The sequence below is a fragment of the Bubalus bubalis genome, chromosome 3 (genome assembly GCF_019923935.1).
Source record: "Bubalus bubalis isolate 160015118507 breed Murrah chromosome 3, NDDB_SH_1, whole genome shotgun sequence".
In the NCBI taxonomy this organism is placed as follows: Eukaryota; Metazoa; Chordata; class Mammalia; order Artiodactyla; family Bovidae; genus Bubalus; species Bubalus bubalis.
The window spans coordinates 64247668-64263972 of NC_059159.1; the positions used below are offsets into that span (position 1 = coordinate 64247668).

The 16305-nt window shown below is 45.6% G+C and overlaps 1 protein-coding gene across 5 annotated transcripts in view; it reads left to right on the plus strand.

The window, feature by feature from the left end:
- Positions 1-6378: 6378 nt before the first annotated feature.
- CLCN3 (chloride voltage-gated channel 3) overlaps positions 6379-16305 on the plus strand; it is an 88640-nt gene continuing 78713 nt past the window's right edge. For 2 of the 5 annotated variants that reach the window (XM_045164976.1, XM_045164977.1), the window contains exon 1: positions 6379-6620. The gene's annotated coding sequence lies outside the window, so the exon portion shown is untranslated. Of the gene's footprint in view, positions 6621-6650; positions 6833-16305 lie in introns of those variants that run through there. The other 3 variants (XM_045164979.1, XR_006640829.1, XM_045164978.1) reach the window with 2 other exon arrangements.

A 16305-nucleotide genomic window follows, 5' to 3' on the forward strand; every position in this document is an offset into this window, starting at 1 on the left:
ACCTCTGGGACAGTTGTCTGCCTGTGCATTTTGAGGGTACCACTGCATTGAGAAGAGGGAAATGGCAACCCACTCCAGTATTCTTGCCTGGAGAATCCCATGGATGGAGGAGCCTGGCAGGCTACAGTCCAGAGGGTCGCGAGTTGGACACAACTTAGTGACTAAACCACCACCACTGCATCGAGGTAACCTCCTATACCATACTATGCAGGTAATCTCTGGGTAAGATACAGAAAAATACACTCCAATCAGGTATTCATTACTCTCTTGTGCTTTCCTTGGAGGGCCCCCAAAGTGTATGTAACCAAAACCAGTGTGTGATACAGAGTTTGATGCAACTTGGTCTGGAAGCAAAGCAGCCTCTCTTGCAGAGCCTGTTGTACAAAGCTTGACAGCTAACTCTCCTCCAGCACTTACCCCCACCTTCTTCTGGTCAACTTGCTCCTTCCCCTCCCTTTCTTCTCTCAAAAGGAAGACAAACTCCTCTTCTAGGAACCAGCTGAGACACATCTAGGATTTCCTACAGGTGGCGCTAGTGGTAAAGAACCTACCTGTCAATGCAGATGTAAAAGACCAAGGTTCAATCCCTGGGTAGGGAAGATCCCCTGGAGAAGGAAATGGCAACCCACTCCAGTATTCTTGCCTGCGAAATCCCATGGACAGAGGAACCTGGTGGGCTACAAGTCCATAGGGTCACACAGAGTAGGACACAACTGAAGTGACTTAGCCTGCCGGCACCCTCTAAACACTGCAAAAAGTCTGACCAAGCCAGTTCTCTTAACAGGGCTTCTGGTGAATAGTTTCCTCCATCATTTGACGTATGTATCAATAGCATCTTTGTAGTGCCTAAAATGTCCCTGAAAAGACAGGCAAGATATACTTAATAGTATGTTTTTGAGCACTGAGGTTGGTCCGGTTGTACAAGGACTAAGTTAGCTTGCATTTTAGACTTTCTGTATTGTTTCCAAATGTTTCAAGCCATTACATTAAGTTGGCCAAAAAGTTCGGTTGGGTTTTTCCATAACATCGTATGAAACATCTGAATGAACTTTTTGGTCAACCCAATATTAGTTTCCTAAGATTGCTGTAACAAATTACCATAAACTGGGGGTCTTATAACAATAGAAATTTATTCTTGCACCTTTCTGGAGCCCAGAAGTTTGAAATCAGGCTCTGGAGAAGAGTCCTTCCTTCTTCTTCCAGCTTCTGGTGCCCCAGGAACTTCTTTGTCTGGACTGCATAAGCCCAGTCTCGACCTCATCTTCATGTGCCCATCTTCTCTGTGTCTCTTTTGTTTTGATGATGTCACGCATGTTGGATTAGGGCCCATCACCTTGAACACACTTGTAAAGACCCTATTCCCAAATAAAGTGTGGGGTGGGATGTGGGAGGATCTTCTTTGGGAACACGGTCAATCTACAGAAACCACGATTACTATTATTATTAAAAAACCAAACTGTTCATCTTGCAACATTCTTTAGACAACTTGTCTGGTGTCTTTAAAACATCAGTGTTATGAAAAATTGCAGGGGACTGTTGAAGAATAAAAGAGATTTAAGAAACATAACCAAAATGCAATGTTTGAAACTTGACTGGATCCTGGTTTGAAAAAAAATCTGCAAAAGACTCTTTTCTTGTTGACAACTGGTGAAATTTAAATATAGCCTAGCTATCAGATAATATTAGGGATTTACTGTTAATTTCCTAGCTGTGATACTGTGATTGTGTTGGAGAGGTTGTTGCTGCTGCTGCTGCCAGGTCGCTTCAGTCCTGTCCGACTCCTAGCGACCCCATAGACGGCAAGCCACCAGGCTCCCCGTCCCTGGGATCCTCCAGGCAAGAACACTGGAGTGGGTTGCCATTTCCTTCCCCAATGCATGAAAGTGAAAAGTGAAAGTGAAGTTGTTCAGTCGTGTCTGACTCTTAGTGACCCCATGGACCATAGCCTACCAGGCTCCTACATCCATGGGATTTTCCAGGCAAGAGTATTGGAGTGGGTTGCCAGTTCCTTCCCCAATGCATGAAAGTGAAAAGTGAAAGTGAAGTTGTTCAGTCGTGTCTGACTCTTAGTGACCCCATAGACGGCAGCCCACCAGGCTCCCCCATCACTGGGATTCTCCAGGCAAGAGTACTGGAGTGGGGTGCCATTGCCTTCTCCAGGAGACGTTGTTACTCTTTTCTAAATTAATTAATTTTTGGCTGCACTGGGTCTTCCTTGTTGCTTGTGGACTTTCTGTAGTTGTTGTGAATGGGGACAACTCTCCAGTTTTGACGCACGGGCTTCTTGATGTTGTGGGTTTTCTTGTTGAAGAGCATGGGCTCCGGGGCACACCGGCTTCAGGAGGGTGGCACACGGACTCAGTACTGTGCTACCTGGTCCTACAGCACAGACCCAGCAGCTGTAGAGCATGGCTCAGCTTCCAACAACACAAGAGAAGACTCTACACAGGGACATCACCAGATGGCCAACACAGAAATCAGACTGATTATATACTTGGCAGCCAAAGATGGAGAAACTCTATACAGTCAGTAAAAACAAGACAGGGAGCTGACTGTGGCTCAGATCATGAACTCCTTATTGCCAAATTCAGACTTAAATTGAAGAAAGTAGGGAAAACCACTAGACCATTCAGGTATGCCCTAAATCAAATCCCTTACAATTATACAGTGGAAGTGACAAATAGATTAAAGGGATTAGATCTGATAGAGTGCCTGATAAACTATGGACAGAGGTTCATGACATTGTATGGGAGGCAGTGATCAAGACCATCCCCAAGAAAAACAAATCCAAAAAAGCAATATGGCTGTCTGAGGAAGCCTTACAAATAGCTGTGAAAAGAAGAGAAGCAAAAAGCAAAGGAGAAAAGGAAAGATATATCTGTTTGAATGCAGAATTCCAAAGAATAGGAAGGAGAGACAAGAAAGTCTTCCTCAGTGATCAGTGCAAAGAAATAGAGGAAAACAACAGAATGGGAAAGACTAGAGATCTCTTCAAGAAAATTAGAGATACCAAGGGGACATTTCATGCAAAGATGGGCACACTAAAGGACAGAAATGGTATGGACCTAACAGAAGCACAAGATATTAAGAAGATGTGGCAAGAATACACAGAAGAACTATACAAAAAAGATCTTCATGACCCAGATAATCATGATGGTGTGATCACTCACCTAGAGCCAGACATCCTGGAATGCGAAGTCAAGTGGGCCTTAGGAAGCATCACTACGAAATAAGCTAGTGGAAGGTGATGGAATTCCAGTTGAGCTATTTCAAATCCTAAAAGGTGGTGCTGTGAAAGTGCTGCACTCAATATGCCAGCAAATTTGGAAAACTCAGCAGTGGCCACAGCACTGGAAAAGATCAGTTTTCATTCCAATCCCAAAGAAAGGCAATGCCAAAGAATGCTCAAACTACTGCACAATTGCACCTATCTCACATGCTAACAAAGTAATGCTCAAAATGGAGAAGGAAATGGCAACTCAAGTCAGTACTCTTGCCTGGAAAATTCCATGGATGGAGGAGCCTAGTAGGTTACAGTTCATGGGGTCGCAAAGAGTTGGACACGACTGAGCAACTTCACTTTCTTCCTTTCTATAGTTCCTTTTGGAGAAGGAAATGGCAACCCACTCCAGTGTTCTTGCCTGGAGAATCCCATGGATGAAGGGATCTGGTGGGTCTATGGGGTTGCAAAGAGTCGGACACCACTAAGCAACTAACACACACACACACACAATGCTCAAAATTCTTCCAGGCAGCCTTCAACAGTACGTGTACCATGAACTTCCAGATGTTCAAGCTAGATTTAGAAAAGGCAGAAGAACCAGAGATCAAATTGCCAACATCCACTGAATCATAGAAAAAGCAAGAGAGTTCCAGAAAAACATCTACTTCTGCTTTATTGACTATGCCAAAGCCTTTGACCGTTTGGATCACTGCAAACTGGAAAATTCTTAAAGAGATAGGAATACCAGACCACCTGACCTTCCTCTTCAGAAATCTGTTTGCAGGTCAGGAAACAACAGTTAGAACTAGACATGGAACAACAGACTGGTTCTGAATCAGGAAAGGAGTACATGAATGCTGTCTATTGTCACCCTGCTTATTGAACTTATTTGCAGAGTACGTCATGAGAAACGCTGGGCTGGATGAAGCACGAGCTGGAATCAAGATTGCTGGGAGAAATATCAAGAACCTCAGATATGCAGATGACACCACCCTTATGACGAATAACTAAAGAGCCTCTTGATGAAAGTGAAAGAGGAGAGTGAAAAAGTTGGCTTAAAGCTCAACATTCAGAAAACTAAGATCATGGCATCTGGTCCCATCACTTCATGGCAAATAGATGGGGAAACAGTGGAAGCAGTGTCAGACTTTATTTTTCTGGGCTCCAAAATCACTGCAGATGGTGATTGCAGCCATGAAATTAAAAGATGCTTGCTCCTTGGAAGAAAAGTTATGACCAACCTAGACAGCATATTCAAAAGCAGAGACATTACTTTGCCAACAAAGGTACATCTAGTCAAGGCTATGGTTTTTCCAGTGGTCATGTATGGATGTGACGGTTGAACTATAAATAAAGCTGAGTGCCGAAGAATCAACGCCTTTGAACTGTGGTTTTGGAGAAGAATATTAAGAGTCCCTTGGACTGCAAAGAGATCCAACCAGTTCATCCTAAAGGAAATCAGTCCTGAATATTCATTGGAAGGACTGATGCTGAAGCTGAAATTCCAATATTTTGGCCATCTGATTGGAAGAACTGAGTTGTTTGAAAAGACCCTGATGCTGGGAAAGATTGAAGGCGGGAGAAGAAGGGGACAACAGAGCATAAAATGGTTGGATGGCATCACCGACTCAAAGGACATGACTGTGAGTAAACTCCGGCAGTTGGTGATGGACAGGGAGGCCTGGCGTGCTGCAGTCCATGGGGTCACAAAGAGTTGGACGTGACTGAGTGACTAACTGAACTGATGGACTTAGCTGCTGAGAGCCATGTGGGATCTTCCTGGGCCAGGGATGGAATGGCTGTTCCCTGCATTGCAAGGCGGATTCTTAACCACTGGACCACCACAGAAGCCCAGAGGTTGTTATTCTCAGGAGATAAAACTCTGGGTAGAGTTTTATAACTTCAGGGGAAAAAATTACACCTCAATACAAATGAAGCTAACACAGCAGAATTTTTGAATCTAGGTGACTGATCCTGTCATGCCCATGATTAAAACATTTCCCTGTTATATGCAGTTACTGTAAGTTGACTTTAGACTTCTAAAACATAAAATCTTAGAGCATTTATCATATACCTTAAATAAGTGAAAAACCATTTATGAGTTTTCAATGAACTCATTTCATCTGTCAGGTTTTCTGTGTTTGAAAATTTTCATAGAAAAATTTGGGGAAGAAAAACTACTCAATAACAACAACAACAACAAGGTTTCCAACAGCTGCCAGTTATCTGGGATAAAACACAAAAGTCGTGGGCACAATGGCTGACTCCTGCATCTCCCCTCCTATCCCCCTCCCACCTATAATCAGGTAACACCAGGGTACCATTCGCCTTTACCCTTCTACCTTTCTTTGCCACCAGGTGCTGTTGACCATCCCCTCTCCCCAGCTCCAGGTCAGAGGTCACCCTTTGAGATTCAGGCCGTCCCTACTCCGCAGAGCCCCATACCGGCCTGTCCTTGAGCAGCCCTCCCTGTTCTTGGAATCCGCACTGGCACACCTAGGAGTTCCTCAACCGTTTGCCGAGAGGAAGTCCATTCAGCTCTGCCATTCAAATCCTCCTCAGGTTGCGTGTTTTTTCCAAAATAGTCAATTTCCAAGCATTTTTGAGAATTCGTAACGGCTAACCGGGTGCCGACGCGGTATCGGGGCCCCCTGTATGGGCTGGCAGGCTGGTTGTCTCCAGAACCAGCGCTCTCGCCACTGCAGGCTCGCCTGCGGGGGCCGCAGGGTCTCCCAGCCCGGGGCTCGCGCAGCGCCCTTCGGCGCGTGCGGTCAGGTGCCGCCTCTGTCCTCTCGCGAGGTCACCACCAGGAGGACCCCACCGCCTGCGGGACGTGACCAACCACCTGGGAAAGGTCACACCTCAATCGGCCCCGCCCCAAGGCGCCCGAGCCCCGCCTCCTGCCTCCACACGGCCCGCCCACCACCCCTAAGGCCCGCCCCTGCAGCTACACGGCCCGCCCCCTGTTCCCAACAGGTCCGCCCTTGTTCCCACCTGATTGTCCCACTCCTTCCTCACGACCCGCCCACTGCTCCCACAAAGTCCGCCCCCTGCCTCCATAAGCCCCGCCTACTATTTCCACAAGTCCCGCCCCCTTCCCCCTCACGGCCCAATGGGCACCGACGCGGTTCCAACCGGGCTGGACGCTGAACGGCCGTTCACGGCTACGCGGTGACGTCAGGCGCCGACGCACCTGTCGGCCCTGCTCTAGCCGCTCCTGTCCGCTTCCCGGGGTCGGTGGATCGGACTGGAAGATTCGGAACCGCAGCGCTTCCTGCGGTACCGTCAGCCTGTGGCCGGAGTTGGGCCGAGTGCCGAGGAGGGGTGCTGGCGGCCGGCCGCTCCAGTTTCTCCCCGAGTTGGAGCATGGCTGCAGCTGTGGTCCCTCCAGAGGGAGGTGAGCTTTAAGGCGGTCGTGTTTGATTCGGGGCAGCAGCGGGTCGAGTCCAGGGCCCCAGAGCCGGCGGCTCCAACCTGATGCGGCTCCCGCCTGGCTGAGCCCGTGGGTCGCAGTCACTGTGGGGCTGGGCGCGGCGGCCGCCCTCAAATGCGGAGCCCGCCGGCGGCGCAGGACGCGGCCCCGGGGCTGCTCTGCCGCTGAGCGGCGAGGTGAGTGGCGGCGGCGGGCGGGGGCCGGGAGCCGGCGGGGCCGGCGTCGCTTGCCTCGCCATCCAGATCTTGGGACGGGTTGGCCTGCGGGACGCTGACCCCGCCAGCGGCAGGTGAGGCCCGAGACCGTTCTTTTAAGCTTGCACCTGCTTCAGGAACTGCCAAAAGACCTTTGAACAGAGTGGACGTAGTTGCCAGGACGAGATTGTGGGTTTCACGTTCGCGAAATTTGCCCAAATATAAACTTACTGTTCAGTGTCACTTTTTAAAAGATTTATGTGTATATCAAACCATACTTTGTGTGTATACATAGCATTTGTGTTTTGATCTTAAACTTGGACTGGAAACCACCGTAGACACAGAAATTGACTTTCTATATAATGTGGTTTATTTGCACAGCATTTTAAAACTGGAGCTCATAGAAGACAGTTACGTACACCTTATGCATATTAGGGGCTGGAATTTGTGTTTCCTTTGGAAGAAAATTCTTTTTTATGAGATAAATTTTTTTATGAATGACTACACTTTATTATTTCTTTTTGGATAATTCAGAAGTTCAGTTCTGCAAACTATAAACTTTTTGAGCCATGCATTTCAGTTCCTGCAGCATCACTGTGGTTTATGTGGCTTATTCAACAATCAAAGGATTGTTGAGTCTTTACATAAATAATTTGATGTCAGTCTATTTTACTTGCTTTGTGAGTCACTAGAAGATGCTGTGTAGCAGGGGAGGACATGCAGGAGTTAAAATGCTCCTGTATAGATGGTTGATTTTCACCTTAAAAGGTGCCAGTGCTGATTGTTTTTTGTTACACAATAGGGCTTAAAAGCCAGGTGTGTGCCGTGCAGATATTTACTCAGATTAAGCCTGCAGTTTATGACCTCTGGTTGATAGGAACAGCCTATTATTGGCAGAACCCAGAGCAGATTGCATCTCCTCCCACACCTTACCCCCCACACTCTTCAAAGACTGATTCTTTGTTTGAAAAACACCTGAAATTATTTTAAGAGGTCAATATGAATGTATAGTACCTACATCTTTAGTTGGAACTTGAGTTTTAGCATATATTTTCAATCATATGCAAATAACCTAGCTTTGGATAGATCCAGTTCAGGGGAAAGATTTGCTCGCGTTATGGTTTTGTGTTAGTGAGTTGGCAGTTTTCCAGCTCATGTTGGTGATAGGCTTTCCATTTCCTGTTGTGACCTGTTGGTAATAATTTTCAGCCTGCTCAGGAAGCCGGATTTGATCTCTGTGGTGGGTCAGCTGCTAGAGCAGCGTCCTGGGAAGCTGGGCCACTGTCACTGCTTTGTGGAACTTTCAGCTTAGTTTCTAGTCAAACTTTTCAGCAGGGACCTAAAATATGATAAGGGTTAGCATTTACTGAGCAAATTCTGTGGTTAAGGATCTTTCTGAAGTGGTTCTGTGTATTATCTGAGTTCTCATGTCAGATCCTTGGAGTTGGTACTTTGATTTTTCCCATCATAGAGACGTGGAAACTGATGCATAGAGGATCTGACTACCTTGCCCAAGGTCTCAGTTAGTGTCAGACTGGAGACTGAAGCCTGACAGTGTGATTTCAGACCTCGTACTATCAGTGGCTGCCCTTCAAGGCAAGTAAGACTCAACAAAATTCTGGAAGCAAAGGTAGGGTGAGAGAGATGGTATCATAGGTCCATTCATTCTTCAATATAAAAGTAATATAAAATCATAGAAGCTCTGGAGTATCCTTTTTTAAAATTCTTCTTCCACGACTCAATAAACTGTTGTGTTTTTTTAAATTATACTTTCACATGTATATTTAAGCATAGTAGCTATGATACATTTTGATTCTTAAAGATCATTGTTCTTCAGTTAAGAATAAAATGAAAGGTGAATCTACATGGGGAAACTGTCCATTTGCATTACTGAAATATAGAGAGATTTGATCTGCAGCTTTGATTGGAATGAAGTCAGGTAAACATATTTCTTGCCCTCATGGGAAGTAGTGGAACAGTTTCTGTCTTATAAAGTCATGAAAATTAGCTTTCAAAGTGTACATCTTCCACCGCATCTTATTGTTGGGTTGTTTACCTTTTTGCTTGTGATAGTCTGAGCTTTATACTTGTATGTGTGTTTTTCCTTTTAAAATCATCTGGCATTTAACTTTTTTTACTGGATCTAAAAAATATTTTGAATCTAGGAAATTTTCTTCAGAATAGATAGCCACTTCCTTTAGCAGGTTATGCATTTAGTACTTTTTTGAAGAAAAATACAAAAGGTGCAGTGATTTAGACATGCAGCTATCTTAATAGACAGTAGGATAAAATATCAACAAATGTTACATTGGGAAGAAATCAGTTTAATTATCGTCATTTCTTGTAAGTACTGACTATTTGTATCAGGATACATTCTTTAATCTGGTGATGTTTTGATGTGATCTACGTTTCATGATGTTGTAAGGGATGGAGGAACTGATCCTTTGTAAAATAGATTTGAGAAACTATTAATAAGTTTTGTTTTCTCAAGAACCTTGCTCGGGCTCTTAGCCTTGACATTTCTAGGGGGTGTGTTTTATTACCCAAACTTATTTGCCCATGAACCTTGCGCTGGACCTGTGTTCTGTGCATAACTCTCATTCATAAATGTCTTTGTTACCCTCTTGACTCCATAGCTTGATTCATGCTAGTGCTTTTGCTTCACCTGACTAACCTCTTCTCTCATCTCTGCCCCAGTAGGTCCGACCTTTTTTTTTCCATCCAGCTGTGTCGTGGTGGCTTGTGAGACATTAGTTCACCACCCAGGGTGTGAATCCAGGTCCCCACCAGCACTGGAATCTCTGAGTCCTAACCTCTGGACCGCCAGGGAATGCCCTCTCCCCTCATTTTTAAGATCCAGGTCATGTATCTCTTCCAAAGAATGCTTGTCATCATCAGCTACAGTGGGATGTGGTCTTCTCTCTGAACTCTTCAAACAGTTCTGGTGTCTACATGTGTCCCCTTTTATTATATTTACAAACTTACAAATTTGTAGGAAAAAGTTTTCATATCCCTGAGGACACTAGGAAATGTAATTTATGCCATCAATCAATAAAAATTTTATTTGTATTATATTTTATTTTTTTACAGTTGCTTCAGTAAAGGAATAAGTGATTCTGTTGAAATTCATGGTCACATTTTAATCTTGGACTAGTATCTTGCTCATTTAGCTCCTGTGATGTTTCTACCAGAAAGCTCCTTGGGGCCAAGTGATAGATCACTCAGGGATCCCCCTCGCTGCTGTCATCAATCCTGAGACTCTCGTTCATCTCTTGGTTGCGGACACCCGGGATTTCCTTTGCCCCTCTCTGGTTGTGCCTGCTGTTCTCAGACAGCTGACAGACACGCCTTGGAAGCTTAGCCGTGGTCCTTAGCCCTACCCAGTTCCCTTGATGAGAGCCCAGAGCCTTGTTGGAATTCTGAAGACTCATTGTGCCTCCCTCAGCTCTGGGCCCCTGAGTCGCATGTCCAGTCTCCCTTGTTCTGCTCCCCAGCCCCCCGTTCTGGGCCGCACTGCTCAGTGTGTGCAGTCTGGGGACCACACTGGTGCTCAGGGTCACCACCCCCTTCTCTAGTCTGGCCTTGATCCTACGTTTGGAAAGCACGCTCTGGTGTTCAGTCCTGTAAGCTTCAGGAGACGACGCTTTGCTTCTTCCAGCTCTTTTGAATCAGTTAATAAAGTCAGAAACCAAGCGGAAATCTAGATTTCCCCTGCTCCCTTCCTCGTGTGTTGTTAGTTGCCATGGCCTCCTCTGCGGTCCTTACAGCCCTTTCTGCTCTGTCATGTCACTGTGACTCAGTGCAGTGATGCCCTCATTGTGTTATACTCAGGGTTGCTGAAGGGTCTCCTGGAGTAAGGGCCCCTGGACCCCTTCCCAGAGCTGGTCTTCAGTCTCCTGCCCTTCTTGTCTGTCCTCCACACTGCTGCAGCGGTTGGCTTGTTAAAGTTCACTTCCCATCAGGTGACTTCTCTTAAAGACTTTGTGGTTTACCATGTGTTGACATGAGTGAGTGAATTGGTTCCTCAGCAGAACCCAAGAGCCTCTTCCTGCTTCTGGGCGCCTCCCCAGCTACTCTCTAGTCCCCACCTCTTACTGAGCTGCCCGAGCAGTTTGTATTACGTTGCTTTTCCCCCTCATCAGCTTGTCGCCGCATGGTTGGCCTAGCTAACCCATCCTAACCCTGCAGCACTGTGTCCTCTTTCAGTGTTTGCAGACTCTCCCAGGCAGCAGCTTGTTCCTGGCATCGCGTGGACTTGCTGTGCCCCTCTCCTGTGTGCCTCTCATACCGTGTGCAGTTACATGTGTGTCTTGCACCTTCACCACCTTGGGAATAGGGACCTCTTCTTACTCAGGACCCCCCAGCACATGCTGGTTGCTCAGCAAAAAGTTTGTCAAATACATTAATCAGTAACTCGGAAAACTGACTTTGCCTACTAGGTCAATGGTGATGCTGTAAACTGAGATAGTGAGAGGGGGAGGACAAGCAGGTTTGTGTTCAGCTTAGGTCTCGTTGAATTTCAGTTCTCATACATCATCCAAGTACAGATAGATCAGTTTGTTATTCACACCATAGTTAACTGATCCAGGAAAATTCTGTAGATACAGATAGACTATTCTAAAATAAATATGGGAAAGCAAAGAAACTAGAATAACAAAAACAATTTTGGAAAGTAAGAATCAGGTGTGAGAAATCAGTCTCTCCAGCGTCAGGCGCTCCAGTAGTCAGTACTGTGTGTTATTGCTGTAGGTGTAGAAACACAGATCAACGAAACAGAACAGAGAACTCGGAAACAGAACAGAGGACTTTGAAACAGATTCACACAAATAAGCCCAACTAATTTTTAACAGAGGCCCCAGAACAATTCAGTGGGAGGAAGATAACTTTTTTGGCAAATGGCGTTGGAGCAACTGGACATCCACACATCCAGAAACAAGCCTCAGCCTGTGTCTTCCAGCTTATACAGAAATTCACTCAACCTGGACTACAGTTGTAGTCCCGTCACTCTGTCGTGTTCGACTCTTTGCAGCCCCATGGACTGCAGCATGCCAGGCTACCCTATCCTTCAGCATCTCGTGGCGCTTGCTCAAACTCACGTCCATTGAGTCAGTGGTGCTATCCAACTATCTTGTCCTCTGGACTAGAGTTAAATATAAAATGTAAAATTATAAAAATTTTAGGAAAAAAATTTGGGAGAAATCTTTGGTAGTAGATTTCCTAGAGTTGATGCCAAAAGCATAATCCTTCAGGGAAATATTGATAAATTGAATTTCATCAAACTTTGGCTTCATGATAGACCCTGTTAAAGGGCTTCCCTGATGGCTCAGTGGTAAAGAATAGACCAGCCAATGTAGGAGATACAGGTTCGATTCCTGGGTCAGGAAGATCCCCTGGAGGAGGAAATGGCAACCCACTCCAATATTCTTGCCTGGGAAATCCCATGGACAGAGGAGCCTGGTGAGCTACAGTCCATGAGGTAACAAAAGAATAGATACAACTTAGCAACTAAACAACAAACAAGACCCTGTTAGAAAGAAGAAGACCAAGCTACAGAGTGGGAGAAAATATTTGCAAACAACACATCTGACAAAGGACTAGTATCTAAGATACATATTCTAAAATATGAAACTGAGAAGGAAAACAATTCAGTTAGATTTGGCAAAAGATATGAAGAGTCATATTGCTGAGGAGGATATGCAGGTAGCAAGTAAGCACTTAAAATGCGTTCAACATTAGCTGTTAGGGAAACCACGTTAAAAGAACCACGAGATACCAAAACACACCTGTCAGAATGGTGAAACACATATACCACCGAGTGCCGGCTTGGATGTGGAAAACCAGACTCACCCAGACATCGTAGGGAGGGATGTTAAATTGGCGGTTTCTTTAGGAGCCAGACATGCAGTTAACATATGGCACAGTAATAGCAGTCCTTGGCTTTTATCCCGGAGAAATGAAGACTTTAAGTTCACAAAGAAATCTGTACATGGGTATTTATTGTGGCTTTGTTTGTGATAGCCCAAACCTGGAAAAGAGCCAGATGTTCTTCCACAGGTGAATGGCTAAACAAACATACGTGGTGTGCGTGTCACGGAGCACGACTCCGCCATAAAGAGGGGCAGACTGCTGACAGACCCCAGCCCTGGACGGCTCTGCAGAGCCCTGCTGGGTGCCGAGTGGACACGTCCCCAAAGGCGTGGACCACACGACTCCATTCGTGCAGTGCTGTTGACACGGCAGAGTTACAGAAATAGAGAGCGGGCTGTAGGTCGCCAGGGGTTAGGAGGCGGTGCTGGGGGACTGGAGGAGAGTGCTGTGGCTGTAGAGGCAGCAGGAGGGGTCCTCGTGAGGGGAGGCCCTGTGTCAGTGTCAGAGCGTGACCGTTGGGGATGCTCAGGGGAGGCGACGCAGGAGCTCTTTGAATTCCTTACTGCAGCTGCGTGCGAAATCACCATTGCTGTTCTGTCTCCCAGTCGTGTCCGACTCCTTGCGACCCATGGGCCACAGCAGGCCGACCTGCCTGTCCCTCGCCGTCTCCCAGAGTTTGCCCAAGTTCATGTTCATTGCATTGGTGATGCCGCCCAGCCATCTCATCTCCATTGTCTCCAAGTAAAAAGTTTAAAAAAGTGAAGCCCTCTTAGGCACATGGTGCTGTGCAGAAATGGGCACGGCCAGGCCTTGTGCCGCCTTCCGGGGGGCAGACAGCCGTCAGTTATCCCGCGAAGCAGGGCCACACTGCACCTGGGCATGTGCCGTCAGGGAGGCAGGGACTCACCGCTGCGCTGGGCCTGGTCGGGGCGGCCAGCCCAGGCGGACGGGTGCTGAGGCAGCTTTCGTTACAGCACACGACTTTGCAGCAGTTACTGCAGCTCTTCGTGTGTCAGTGTCCTCACCTGTGAGATGGGGATGACAGTAGAGCCTTTGGGGCTGTGGTTGTGGTTAGTACAGATACTAAATGAGTTTGTAGTGTGCTTAGGGTGGTGCCTGACATATAAACTCTGCTGGACAGTTTGTTCACTGACTAGAGGGTGCTTGAGGTGAGAGCTGAAGGATACATGGGACTGTCACCTCCATGAAGAGGGGAGGGCCCTTTCCATGCCCAGGGAGCAGCTGAGCCTGGGCAGGCACCAGGGCAGCCTCGCAGGGCCCAGAGGACGGTGTGTGTCTGGGAGAGGTGGGAGAGGCCTGGCTGCACGAGCTTGTCTGCTGTGTTGATTCCTTTGCTGGCAAAATGTGGTGACAAGTGATTAAGGCCTTAATGCATGGCATGGGGAGAGGTGAGCATCAGGCCTGCCCTGGGAAAAGATCATGCTGGCTGCGGGGTGGAGAAGAGATGCGAAGGGCCGGGGTGACGGTGCACAGATCACTGAGGGAGTCACCGCAGCGCACCAGTGTTCTCCCTGGGGACTTTTCTCGGATTAGCTCTACTCTTCATAGCTCTACAGGAGTATACTCGCAAGTCACTGTGTCTGTTAAAATGATTTGAAATGGTTTTAAATATGTTTTTAACAGTTTAAAAGGAAAAATAAGACTGTAGTAATCATTTTTTTTTATATGCAGAATTTCAGTTGCTGTATTACGGTTTAAATACCCTTTCGTGATCAAGCCTGGGGATGGAGTTTAGAACCTGAAGCGGTTTAACACTGGTGTCCAGATTCCTTCTGTGTACTTACTTTATGCTTTCATAGATTCTTGACTATTTTATAGCGGTGTTGTGCAATAAAAACACCTGTGCTGCAAATCAAGCCACATGTATAACTTTCAATTTCTTAGTAACCACATTAAGAAAATGGTGAGATTAATTTTAATGATATATTTTATTTAACCCGTTATATCTAAAGTATTATTATAGCAGACACATGCGTTCTTAATCTTATATGACTCTTTGCGACCCCATGGACTGTGGCCTGCCAGGCTCCTCTGTCCATGGGATTGCCCAGGCAAGAATATTGGAGGGGGGAAAAAGAAAACAATACTGGAGTGGGTTGCCATTTCCTCCTCCAAGGGATCTGCCTGACCTAGGGATGGAACCTGTGTCTCCTGCATTGCAGGCAGATTCTTTACTGCTGAGCCACTGGGGAAAGCCCATTTGTTTCATCACGGAATCAATATAAAATTATTAATGAAATATTCGGCATTCCTTTTTTTATGAAATCACAGGAATCTAGTAGATACTTCTCCTTAGAGCCATATTTCAGGGCTAGTGGCTGCTGGTCAGACAGTTCAGCTCTACAGGTTTCTGGGTTAATAAGAATAGTTTTTTAAAGTTATTGAATTTATAGAAATAAGAACCCACACAGACCTGATTTTAACAAACTTTGAAACGGAGTTGGTTGCTCTTGTTACAAAGAAAGCTGTGAAGTTTAGATGTATCAGAGGTAAAGTTTGTGAAATGAAGTTTTTTAAACACTGCGAAAGGGTTAAGTTACAAGTTATCACTAACAGTTTTTGAGAGACTTCCAGGGACAAAATGGAGGAGCTGTGTTGGGACTTGCTAATGGAGGGCTCAGGACACAGTTTTACTTGAGCGTGATTTCTTGGTGTTGTACAGCCTTTAGCAAATGCATGTCCATTGACGCACGTTATCACAAGTATTAAGCGCTTCCAGCGTGACCGTCACGTAAAGAAGTGAATAGTGTCTGTGTTCTTTGCAAAACCTTAGTGGATGTGCTTTGCTACATCAAAATGAAAATGACTTTTGAATTGTTAATGCTTTTTTTAAAAAAAAAAAAACTTTTAGTTCTTTACTCAAGAGCCACAATATTTAATTTTATCACCTTTGTGGACACTGCAAAGTTCTTAGCATGAACAGTTATATTCACACTATTCTAACATTTACCTTGAAATAAAACTCTTGTTTTAATTAATATATTCTAACAGATCTCTGTATAATAGACCATTTTTGGTAGAGGTAATCATGAAACATCAGTAAAGTTGTAAAGCAGTAAATATTTAAGATTTTCTTTGTAACTTAGGTGCTAGTTTTTGGTTATTTTACCACGACCAGATTAGCACTGTTGTCGAAAGGCCTTGTTTATTGAACACTGAATACATCTCTCTTTTTACCTGCTTGATTAAGTCAACAGTCTGATATTTGATCACTGTTATCTGTGTATTATGTTCTACTTACTGCGAAAGATGTTCAGACCAGAGCTCTCCAGCTCCACCTTCTCTTAACTTCTCTTTAAATTAGGTAATTTATACATCTTTTTAAAAGTTGTTGTTGTTCAGTTGCCCAGTCATGTCTGACTCTTTGCGACCCCGTAATTTTTAATTAGAGGTTACTTCTCCCCCACCCCAACCCCACCTGGCCAGAGGAAAATATCCTGAGGACTAGAGAGTGTTTTGACCTTCAAGTCTTCTGTGCTAGATTTCAGCACTGAAAGTGGACCATGCATAGTTCCACTCACCTTTACTCATGTGTGTGCTCATCGTGACAGAGCTGACAAATCTCG